This window comes from Globicephala melas, chromosome 4 (assembly GCF_963455315.2).
Source record: "Globicephala melas chromosome 4, mGloMel1.2, whole genome shotgun sequence".
NCBI classification, from domain to species: domain Eukaryota; kingdom Metazoa; phylum Chordata; class Mammalia; order Artiodactyla; family Delphinidae; genus Globicephala; species Globicephala melas.
In genome coordinates this window covers 61,367,919-61,380,368 of record NC_083317.1, presented here as the reverse complement: position 1 = coordinate 61,380,368, position 12,450 = coordinate 61,367,919, and the positions used below count along the sequence as shown (strand labels likewise).

General features: G+C 38.4%; 1 long non-coding RNA gene across 1 annotated transcript in view; it reads right to left on the bottom strand.

Annotated features, from left to right (window-relative positions):
* Positions 1-12,450, bottom strand: part of LOC115853600 (uncharacterized) — a 393,922-nt gene that overhangs the window by 84,857 nt on the left and 296,615 nt on the right. The window lies entirely within an intron of this gene.

Here is a 12,450-nt window from a genome sequence, read left to right as displayed (position 1 = left end):
CTTGGTTATTTTTATTTAACTATTATTTAAAAACCTGCTAGGCTCTTTTGTGCATTTCTATCAGTATAAATAAAGAATATTTATTAAACATGTATGATAAACTTCCTACCATCTTTAAAAGTTGTGCTCTGTAATGTGTGAGTAAATTAATAGCCAGATCTTGGTATTAAAAAGGAAATTCTCCATTTTTGGATTTGTGATTTGCCTATATGAAAATGTGCCTACCCCTACAATTGTTTCTAAGTCCAATGGGATACAGAAATATTTACCAGGGCTCAAAAAGGTGAGCAGATAAAGCAAAGCCAAACCATTCCAAAGATGGTTCATTAAATGGGAGGGGTAGAGGTAGGAAGAGACCAGAACTTTGGGAAAAGCCTTCCCTCCAAACATCTATTCTAGATTCAGACCATCAATTAGTATTTCATTTAGATTATAAAAGTAGAAACTCAGGAATCGTTAAATTCCATTTTTTATAATTTCATGTGAATTAATTCAGTTGAATACCTACATAAATGAAATGAACTGCATTCTGAATCTGGGTGTTAGTTGTAATGAACTCTGAAAGGAAGAGGTCATTTGGAGCTTTGGGCATTGGCAGAGGATGGCAGGGGACCTGGATGAGGTATCCCAAGAGGGACCCTATAGCAGATGAAAAGTACACAAGAGTTTTGGGAAAATAAAGAGAAAATCAGAAAAAATGAGGTAAAAGAGATGCACAAAAATTTCTCTTTCGAAAAAAAGAAAATTAAGACCCTAAAGAAGCTTCAGAAAGTTACCTGGCTTATGTGCTCAAGGTTCCTAATGACCCATAGATACCAGGACTAGAGTAGACGATTGGGATTTTGGTCTCTCCTTCTCACATCTCTTCTCCCAGCCTTCTTCCAATGTTCAGTCTTTCTCCACTCAGGGTAAAAGTAAAGGGAGAAAGAAGGAGAGGTGCTGATATGCATATGTACCTGCCAGAGTTTAGACGTCCACCTCCTCTTCACCTCACACCCTCCTCAGCAACCGCTCTCACTTGTTATTTTGGCTCATTGTTATATTCCCAGACTTCACTCTTCACTATATTTGCTAAAAAAATTCCCCCAAAGTACTCCTGTATTTTTCCCCTTTCCAAGATGTTACGCGCCCTCCCCACTGGACTAGAGTGAGAGGAGAAAACAACTTATTCAAGATGATGGATCATTTTGAATGTTGCTGTTACATTCCTTGAGATAATTTAGCAGCCATCTATCCTCTCAGCTCAGGAGTGCAGTTTCAAGTCTTCTCCCTCCTAGGGGAAAAAAAAGACTAGACTTCACCAAGATTTGCAGCCATCATGAGACTAGAAATGTGAGATTGTGGTGTGCTAGTATGTATGGTGACATTAGCTTCCTTCAAGGCTGATTATAGCCTCCCTGCCCTCTGCCAACACATACACAACAATCAAAACTTTTTCTCAAGCTTTCATCTATTCAATCATATAAGTAGCCTTGAAAATAAATTAACATGCTGATTTAGCAAGAATATAAAAGAAATCGAGTGTAAAATAATCTTTGTAAATCTACAGATAGATGTGCATATGTGTGTCTGAGTGTGTACATGGTGATGATAGGGGTGGTGTCATGTATATGTTGCTTTTTTTCACTCAACGTGGAAACATTAAGGGAATAGAGGAAAGCAAATTTAACTCCTGAGAAAGGAAGTAACCTGGCAAGATATGAGTGAGACATATGTAAACATGATAGGCCAAATAGATTTTTCCAGGTTTAATGATTTTCGAAGACCATATAAAAGGCTGATGTAGTACTTTTGTCTTGAGAGTCCCTTCAGAGGCTCTGTCTTCAAACAGATAATGCAGGATAAGCCTATTGAAAGAAAGAGGCCCAATTCCGGATTCCCACCTTTAAAGAATGGAAATGGCAGGATGTATATTATTTATTGCCCAGGTATATTTTTTATTGCTGAAGAGCTTAGGCAAAAATAGAAAGCTAGTGAGTGGATTCGGGGGTAAGAGGGAGAAGGGCCTGGCTTGTTTTAAGTGCCTATTGTGTACCTGTTACTGCATTGGCATTTTGCATACATGATATCCTTCATCCTGGAAATACTAGGCTGATAAAGAGCGTGAATGATTCCACAAACTATGTATTAGCAATAACAATCAAATGTGACATTAGCCATGAAGGCCTTTATGATTCTAACATTTAACATCCAGGGAAGATCCTATGTGGCTAGTTAACAATGAGGTCATTCTGATAGTGAGTGGGGCAAGTACCTTCTCTGAGCTCATTTGGATTATCCTAGGCCATATATGCTCTCTCACACCACACATTAAATCTTTGCAAGAGCACATAATTTCCACCTTTGAAACCTTTACATGTATTTAAGTTCAACAAAAAATAATGCTTCTCTCAAAGGAGTCAATCTTAAACTTACTTCAATCTTACTCCTACACCTTCTAGTACTTGGGTAGAAGGTCTACTGTCTTTTTTGTTATGTGCTATTAGGCATCAGATTAAGAATTTAATCACACTTGAGCTTTAATCACACTTAAATTCTGGCTAGAACAGCAGAGTTTATATTAAGACACTGAACATAGTATAGTATTCTCAGAGGTATGGAACAGGGCTGACTCTTGTGAAAGCTGATTATAGCAAAACGGGATGCAGAAAGTATATTCAGATGGTTTAAATCAAGGAAAAGCCTTTAACCTGACAAACTAGGATTCTTTTCCCAATAGAAAAGTATGACACAATGTGGTATTTCAACTGAGTAGTAGAGATATGTAAGAAATTGTATTTCAACTTAATAAAATGATAGATGGGAAAATAAATTTGAGGAATTATGGGAATAAGGCAAGACTTCCTGTTAGTCTCTCAATGCCAGTGTGGTCATTTATTTCTCCATGTCAGTTCATGCTAAATGTAAAAAAAAATAGAAAATAAAAAATGAGATTTGGAGAATGCAGCTAAGACTAATTGTAGTGCTGGGAGCTGAGCGCACTAATAATAACAGAAAGGGATGCACATGTTGGAAAGGTGGAAACAAAGTCCACCGGTGCAAAGTGCAAAGTCAAAGAGGGGTCAGAGAGGAGAAATGCAATTATCCTGAAGATGTTAATTTGGTGGCTATGCCAGAGAGGTGTTATTTTATTTTATTTTATTTTATCTTATATTTTCTTTTATTTAAATTTTTGCATAGACTCTAGAGAAGAAGATGGGGTGGGGGAGGGGGAGTTGAAAAAAATCATCTCTGAATGATGGAATCTTAGAGTCAGGAAAAATCTGGAAGGAATCATTCTTCTAAGACATGACACTGCAATGTTGGCATTCCTTCTCCAGGAGCTGATAAATGGGCAGCTCCTACCTGGGCACTTCCAGAGACCACCACATAGTTGCAGTTATTAGCAAGGTCTCCACAAACTGAGCTACAATCTTTCTTCCTCTCACTTCCTGCAATTAATCTTCATTCTGTTTTCTGGAGTTACACAGAATAATCACAATTCTTCTTTTCCAGGGAAGAACATCTCCAAACAACCTTGGAGAGAGAAGTCAGGAGAAATAGCAAAGTGATGGGACTTCTCATTATGAGAAAATAATTTCTCAGGTACATCTAACTTTGAAAGGGAAAATGGGAACGATGTTCAAATGGAAGAGAAAGCTGAATTTCCAAATTAAGAGAAATTACAATAAAGCACAGAAACAAAGTGGTACACTTATAAATATAACTTGGAAAAAAAGAAGCTGTTGATAACATGAAGGATGTAGAAAAAAGAAAAAATGTACTTATAATCCAATTGAAGAGACAAGAAAATATGCAATAAGCATAATGAATATAATGCATTAAAGTAAGATCAAGCTATAGTACATCACTGTCATTAAACCATGATTTGTATGGTAAGTATTCTAAATTTAAGTTTCAGAGTTTAAGAAGATATTCTGAACTGCATTTAGTGAGGTCAAGCATCTTTCATGTTCTTACTGGCCATTTGTATATCTTCTTTGGAGAAATGTCTTTAAATCCTTTGCCCATTTTTGAATTGAGTTGAATTGTTGCTGAGTTTTATGAATTCCCTGGTACTTCATTTATTTTATTGTAGGATAGTATTCCATTGTATAGCTACATCACATTTTGTTTTTCCATTTCCAACCATTTAAAATTAAAAGGCTTTTTATAGTATTGGGTTGGCCAAAAGTTTCGTTCATTTTTTCCCATAAGATGGCTCTAGTAGCACTTAGTTGTCTTTAACTTCATTCAAAACAATTTGTTAGATGGTATTGTGACAGCCATCATATCAGTGTGCACTTAAAAAATACTTATCAAAATTGGTGAATTTTTGTGTAGCCATTTTAATATTGAAGATGGAAGAAAAAAAGCAACATTTTTGGCATATTATGCTTTATTACTTCAAGAAAGGTAAAAAAGCAACTGAAATACAAAAAGATTTATGCAGTGTATGGAGAAGGTGCTGTGACTGATCAAATGTGTCAAAAATGGCGTGCAAAATTTCATGCTGGAGATTTCTCGCTGGACGATGCTCCACAGTCAGGTAGACCAGTTAAAGTTGATAACGATCCAATTGAGACATTAATTGAGAACAAGCAACGTTATACCACGTGGGAGATAGGCAACATACTCAAAATATCCAAATCAAGTGTTGAAAATCATTTGTACCAGCTTGGTTACGTTAATCGCTTTGATGTTTGGGTTCCACAAAAGTTAAGAGAAAAAAACCTTCTTGACTGTATTTCCGCATGTGATTCTCTACTTAAACGTAATGAGGGCTTCCCTGGTGGCGCAGTGGTTGAGAGTCCGCCTGCTAATGCAGGGGACACGGGTTCGCGCCCCGGTCCGGGAAGATCCCACATGCCGCGGAGCGGCTGGGCCCGTGAGCCATGGCCACTGAGCCTGCGTGTCCGGAGCCTGTGCTCCACAACGGGAGAGGCCACAGCAGTGAGAGGCCCACATACCGCACAAAGAAAAAAAAAAAGTAATGAAAATATTCTGTTTTTAAAACAAATTGTGACATGCAATGGAAAGTGGATACTGTACAATAACGTGGAGTGGAAGAGATTGTGGGGCAAGTGAAATGAACCAACACCAACCACACCAAAGGCTGGTCTTCATCCAAAGGTGGTGTTTTGTTATGTATATTGTGGGATTGGAAGGGAGTCCTCTGTTATGAGCTCCTTCTAGAAAACCAAACGATTAATTCCAACAGGTACTGCTCCCAATTAGACCAAATGAAAGCAGCATTAGATGAAAAGTGTCTGGAATTAGTCAACAGAAAATGCATAATCTTCCATCAGGATAATGCAATACCTCATGTTTCTTTGATAATGAGGTGAAAACTGTTACAGCTTGGTTGGGAAGTTCTGATTCATCCGCCATATTCACCAGACATGGCACCTTCGAATTTCCATTTATTTCGGTCTTTACAAAATTCTCTTAATGGAAAATATTTCAATTCCCTGGAAGACTGTAAAAGGCACCTGGAACAGTTCTTTGCTCAAAAAGATAAAAAATTTTGTGAAGGTGGAATTATGACGTTGCCTGAAAAATGGCAGAAGGTAGTGGAGCAAAAATGTAAATACGTTGTTCAAGAGACCTTCAAGATGACAGAGGAGTAAGACGTGGATATCACCTTCCTCCCCACAAACATCAGAAATACATCTACATGAGGAACAACTCATACAGAACACTTACTGAATGCTGGCAGAAGACCTCAGACTTCCCAAAAGTCAAGAAACTCCCCACGTACCTGGGTAGGGCAAAAGAAAACAGAAAAAACAGAGACAAAAGAACAGGGACAGGACATGCCCCTCTGGGAAGGGGCAGAGAAGGAGGAAAAGTTTCCACACACTAGGAAGCCCCTTCACTGATGGAGACAGAGGGTGGAGGAGGGGGAAGCTTTGGAGCCACGGAGGAGAGCACAGCAACAGGGGTGCAGGGGGCAAAGTGGAGAGATTCCCACACAGAGGATTGGTGCCAACCAGCACTCACCAGACTGAGACACTTGTCTGCTCACCTGCTGCGACGGGTGGGGCTGGGAGCTGAGGCTCAGGCTTCGGAGGTCAGATCCCAGGGAGAGGACTGGGGTTGGCTGCATGAACACAGCCTGAAGGGGGCTAGTGCACCACAGCTAGCTGGGAGGGAGTCTGGGAAAAAGTCTAGAACTGCCTAAGAGGCAAGAGACCATTGTTTCAGGGTGTGTGAGGAGAGGGGATTCAGAGCACTGCCTAAAGGAGCTCCAGAGATGGGTGTGAGCCATGGCTATAGGTGCGAACAACAGAGACGGGCATGAGATGCTAAGGCTGCTGCTGCAGCCACCAAGAAGCTTGTGTGCAAGCACAGGTCACTATCAACACCTCCCCTCCTGGGAGTCTTGGCAGCCTGCCACTGCCAGGGTCCTGTGATCCAGGGATAACTTCCCTGGGAGAGCACACAGCCCACCTCAGGCACAACGTTGGTGCAATGTCATGCCAGCCTCTGCCACCACAGTTTCGCCCCTCATTCCATACCCCTTCCTCCCTTGGCCTGAGTAAGCCAGAGCCCTTGAATCAGCTGCTCCTTTAACCCCCTCCTGCCTGGACAGGGAACAGATTCCCTCGAATCATCCCAAAATTGAGGTGGTAGACTTTGGGAGCAACTGTAGACTTGGGGTTTGCTTTCTGCATCTGATTTGTTTCTGGTTTTCTGTTTATCTTAGTTTAGTATTTAGAGTTTATTATCATTTGTAGATTTGTTTATTGATTTGGTTGCTCTCTTCCTTGGTTTTTTTATACATAGGTTTTTTTTTCCTTTTTCTCTTTTTGTGAGTGTGTATGTGTATGCTTCTTTGTGTGATTTTGTCTGTATAGCTTAGCTTTTACCGTTTGTCCTAGGGTTCTATCTGTCTTTTTTTTTTTTTTAGTATAGTTTTTAGCACTTATTATCATTGGTGGATTTGTTTTTTGGTTTCGTCGCTCTCTTCTTTCTTTTTTTTACTACTTTTTATTTTTTTATTTTTAATAATTATCTTTTATTTTAATAACTTTCTTTTCTTTCCTTTTCTTTCTTTCTTTCTTCCTTTCTTCCTCTTTCTTTCTTTCTTTCTTTATTCCTTCCTTCCTTCCTTTCTTTCTTTCTTCCTTTCTTTCTTTCTTCTTACTCCCTTTTCTTCTGAGCCATGTGGCTGACAGGATCTTGGTGCTCCGGCCGAGTATCAGGCCCGTGCCTCTGAGGTGGGAGAGCCGAGTTCAGGACATTAATGCACCAGAGAACTCCTGACCCCACGTAATATCAAACAGCGAAAGCTCTCCCAGAGATCTCCATCTCAATGCTAAGACCCAGCTCCACTAAATGAACAGCAAGTTACAGTGCTGGACAACCTATGTCAAACAACTAGCAAGACAGGAACACAACCCCACCCATTAGCAGAGAGGCTGCCTAATATAATAAGGTCACAGACACTCCAAAATACACCACTGGATGCGGTCCTGCCCACCGGAAAGAAAAGATCCAGCCTCATCAACCAGAACACAGGCACAGGTCCCCTCCACCAGGAAGCCTACACAACCCACTGAACCAACCTTAGCCACTGGGGGCAGACACCACAAACAATGGGAATTATGAAACTGCAGCTTGCAAAAAGGAGACCCCAAATACAGTAAGTTAGGCAAAATAAGAAGACAGAAAAACACACAGCAGATGAAGGAGCAAGGCAAAACCCATCAGACCAAACAAATGAAGAGGAAATAGGCAGTCTACCTAAAAAAAACTCAGAGTAATGAAAGTAAAGATGATCCAAAATCTTCGAAATAGAATGGAGAAAATACAAGAAAGGTTTAACAAGGACCTAGAAGAACTAAAGAGCAAACAATGATGAACAACAAAATAAATGAAACTAAAAATACTCTAGAAAGAATCAATAGCAGAATAACTGAGGCAGAAGAACGGATAACTGACCTGGAACATAAAACAGTAGAAATAACTACCACAGAGCAGAATGAAGAAAAAAGAATGAAAAGAACTGAGGACAGTCTCACAGACTGCTCGGACAACATTAAATGCACCAACATTCGAATTATAGGGGTCCCAGAAGAGGAAGAGAAAAAGAAAGTGTCTGAGAAAATATTTGTAGAAATAATAGTTGAAAACTTCCATAATATGTGAAAGGAAATAGTCAGTCAACACCAGGAAGTGCAGAGAGTCCCACACAGGATAAATCCAAGGAGAAACAGACCACGACACATATTAATCAAACTGTCAAAAATTAAATACAAAGAAAACATATTAAAAGCAGCAAGGGAAAAACAACAAATAACACACAAGGGAATCCGCATAAGGTTAACAGCTGATCTTTCAGCAGAAACTCTGCAAGCCAGAAGGGACTGGCAGGACATATTTAAAGTGATGAAGGAGAAAAACCTACAACCAAGATTACTTGACCCAGCAGGGATCTTATTCAGATTTGATGGAGAAATTGAAACCTTTACAGACAAGCAAAAGTCAAGAGAATTCAGCAAAACCAAATCAGCTTTACAACAAATGCTAAAGGAACTTCTCTAGGCAGGAAACACAAGAGAAGGAAAAGACCTACAATAACAAGCCCAAAACAATTAAGAAAATGATATTAGGGACATATATATCAATAATTACCTTAACTGTAAATGGATTAAATGCTCCAACCAAAAAACATAGACTGGCTGAATGGATACAAAAACAAGACCCGTACATATGCTATCTACAAGAGACCCACTTCAGACCTAGGGACACATACAGACTGAAAATGAGCGGATGGAAAAAGATATTCCATGCAAATGGAAATCAAAAGAAAGTTTGAGTAGCAATTTTCATATCAGACAAAATAGACTTTAACATAAAGACTATTACAAGAGACAAAGAAGGACACTACATAATGATCAAGGGATCAATCCAAGAAGAAGATATAACGATTGTAAATATTTATACACCAAATACAGGAGTACCTCAAACCTAAGGCAAATGCTAACAGTCATAAAAGGAGAAATTGACAGTAACACAATCATAGTAGGGGAGTTTAACACCCCACATTCACCAATGGACAGATCATCCAAAATGAAAATAAATATGGAAACACAAGCTTCAAATGATACATTAAACAAGATGGACTTAATTGATATTTATAGGACATTCCATCCAAAAACAACAGAATACATTTTCTTCTCAAGTGCTTATGGAACATTCTCCAGGACATATCATATCCTGAGTCACAAATCAAGCCTTGGTAAACTTAAGAAAATGGAAATCATATCAAGTATCTTTTCCGACAACAACACTATGAGACTAGATGTCAATTACAGGAAAGAGTCTGTAAAAAATACAAACACATGGAGGCTAAACAATACACTACTTAATAACCAAGAGACCACTGAAGAAATCAAAGGGGAAATTAAAAAATACCTGGAAACAAATGACAATGAAAACACGACAACTCAAAACCTATGGGATGCAGCAAAAGCAGTTCTAAGAGGAAAGTTTATGGCAATACAATCCTACCTCAAGAAACAAGAAACATCTTAAATAACCAACCTAACCTTACACCTAAAGCAATTAGAGGAAGAAGAACAAAAAAATCCCAAAGTTAGCAGAAGGAAAGAAATCATAAACAACAGATCAGAAATAAATGAAAAAGAATTGAAGGAAACAATAGCAAATATCAATTAAACTAAAAGGCGGTCCTTTGAGAAGATAAGCAAAATTGATAAACCATTAGCCAGACTCATCAAGAGAAAAAGGAGAAGACTCAAATCAACAGAATTATAAATGAAAAAGGAGAAGTAATGACTGACACTGCAGGAATACAAAGGATAATGAGAGATTACTACAAGCAACTCTATGCCAATAAAATGGACAACCTGGAAGAAATGGACAAATTCTTAGAAAAGCACACCCTTCTGAGACTGAACCAGGAAGAAATAGAAAATATGAACAGACCAATCACAAGCACTGAAATTGAGACTGTGATTAAAAATCTTCCGACAAACAAAAGCCCCAGGTCAGACGGCTTCACAGGTGAATTCTGTCAAACATTTAGAGAAGAGCTAACACCTATCGTTCTCAAACTCTTCCAAAATATAGAAGAGAGAGGAACACTCCAAAATCATTCTATGAGGCCACGATAACCCTGTTACCAAAACCAGACAAAGATGTCACAAAGAAAGAAAGCTACAGGCCAATATCACTGATGAACAAAAATCCTCAACAAAATACTAGCAAACAGAATCCAACAGAACATTAAAAGGATCATGCACCATGATCAAGTGGGGTTTATTCCAGGAATGCAAGGATTCTTCAATATATGCAAATTAATCAATGTGATAAACCATATTAACAAATTAAAGGATAAAAACCATATGATTATCTCAATAGATGCAGAAAGAGCTTTTGGCAAAATTCAATATCCATTTATGATAAAAACACTCCAGAAAGTAGGCATAGAGGGAACTTACCTCTACATAATAAAGGCCATATATGACAAACCCACAGCCCATATTGTTCTCAATGGTGAAAAACTGAAACCATTACCACTAAGATCAGGAGCAAGACAAGGTTGCCCACTCTCACCACTATTATTCAACATAGATTTGGAAGTTTTAGCCATGGCAATCAGAGAAGAAAAAGAAATAAAAGGAATCCAAATCAGAAAAGACGAACTAAAGCTGTCACTATTTGCAGACGACATGATACTATACACAGAGAATCCTAACGACTCTACCAGAAAACTACTAGAGCTACTCAAAGAATTTGGTAAGTTGCAGGATACAAAATTAATGCACAGAAGTCTCTTGCATTCCTATACACTAATGATGAAAAATCTGAAAGAGAAATTAAGGAAACACTCTGATTTACCATTGCAACAAAAAGAATAAAATACCTAGGAATAAACCTACCTAAGGAGACAAAATACCTGTATGCAGAAAATTATAAGACACTGATGAAAGAAATTAAAGATGATACAAATAGATGGAGAGATATACCATGTTCTTGGACTGGAAGAATCAACACTGTGAAAATGACTCTGCTACCCAAAGCAATCTACAGATTCAATGCAATCCCTATCAAACTACCACTGGCATTTTTCACAGAACTAGAACAAAACAATTTCACAATTTGTATGGAAACACAAAAGACACCAAACAGCCAAAGCAATCTTGAGGAATAAAAACAGAGCTAGAAGAATCAGGCTCTCACACTTCAGACTAAACTACAAAGCTACAGTAATCAAGACAGTACGCTCCTGGCACAAAGACAGAAATATAGATCAATGGAACAGGATAGAAAGCCCAGAGGTAAACCCATGCACATATGGTCACCTTATCTTTGATAAAGGAGGCAAGAATATACAATGGAGAAAAGACTGCCTCTTCACCAAGTGGTGCTGGGAAAACTGGAGAGTTACATGTAAAAGAATGAAATTAGAACACTCCCTAACACCATACACAAAAATAAACTCAAAATGGATTAAAGACCTAAATGTAAGGCCAGACACTATAAAACTCTTAGAGGAAAACATAGGCAGAACACTCTATGACATAAATCACAGTAAGATCCTTTTTGACCTACGTCCTAGAGAAAGGGAAATAAAAACAAAAATAAACAAATGGGACCTAATGAAAGTTAAAAGCTTTTGCACAACAAAGGAAACCATAAACAAGATGAAAAGACAACCCTAAGAACGGGAGAAAATATCTGCAAATGAAGCAAGTGACAATGGATTAATCTGCAAAATTTACAAGCAGCTCATGAAGCTCAATATCAAAAAAACAAACAAGCCAATCAAAAAATGGGCAGAAGACCTAAATAGACATTTCTCCAAGGAAGATATACAGATTGCCATAAAACGCATGAAAGGATGCTCAACATCACTAATCATCAGAGAAATGCAAATCAAAACTACAATGAGATATCATCTCACACCAGTCTGAATGGCCATCATCAAAAAATCTACAAACAATAAATGCTGGAGAGGGTGTGGAGAAAAGGGAACCCTCTTGCACTGTTGGTGGGAATAGAAATTGATACAGTCACTATGGAGAACAGTATGGAAGTTCCTTAAAAAACTAAAAATAGAACTACTATATGACCCAGCAATCCCACTACTGGGCATATACCCTGAGAAAACCATAATTCAAAAAGAGTCATGTACCACAATGTTCACTGCAGCTCTGTCTACCATAGCCAGGACGTGGAAGCAACCTAAGTGTCCATCCACAGATGAATGGATAAAGAAGATGTGGTGTATATATACAATGGAATATTACTCAGCCATATAAAGAAACAAAATTGAGTTATTTGTAGTGAGGTGGATGGACGTAGAGTCTGTCATACAGAGTGAAGTAAGTCAGAAAGAGAAAAGCAAATACCATACGCTAGCACATATATATGGAATATATATATTTAAAAAAAGGTTCTGAAGAACATAGGGGCAGGACAGGAATACAGACACAG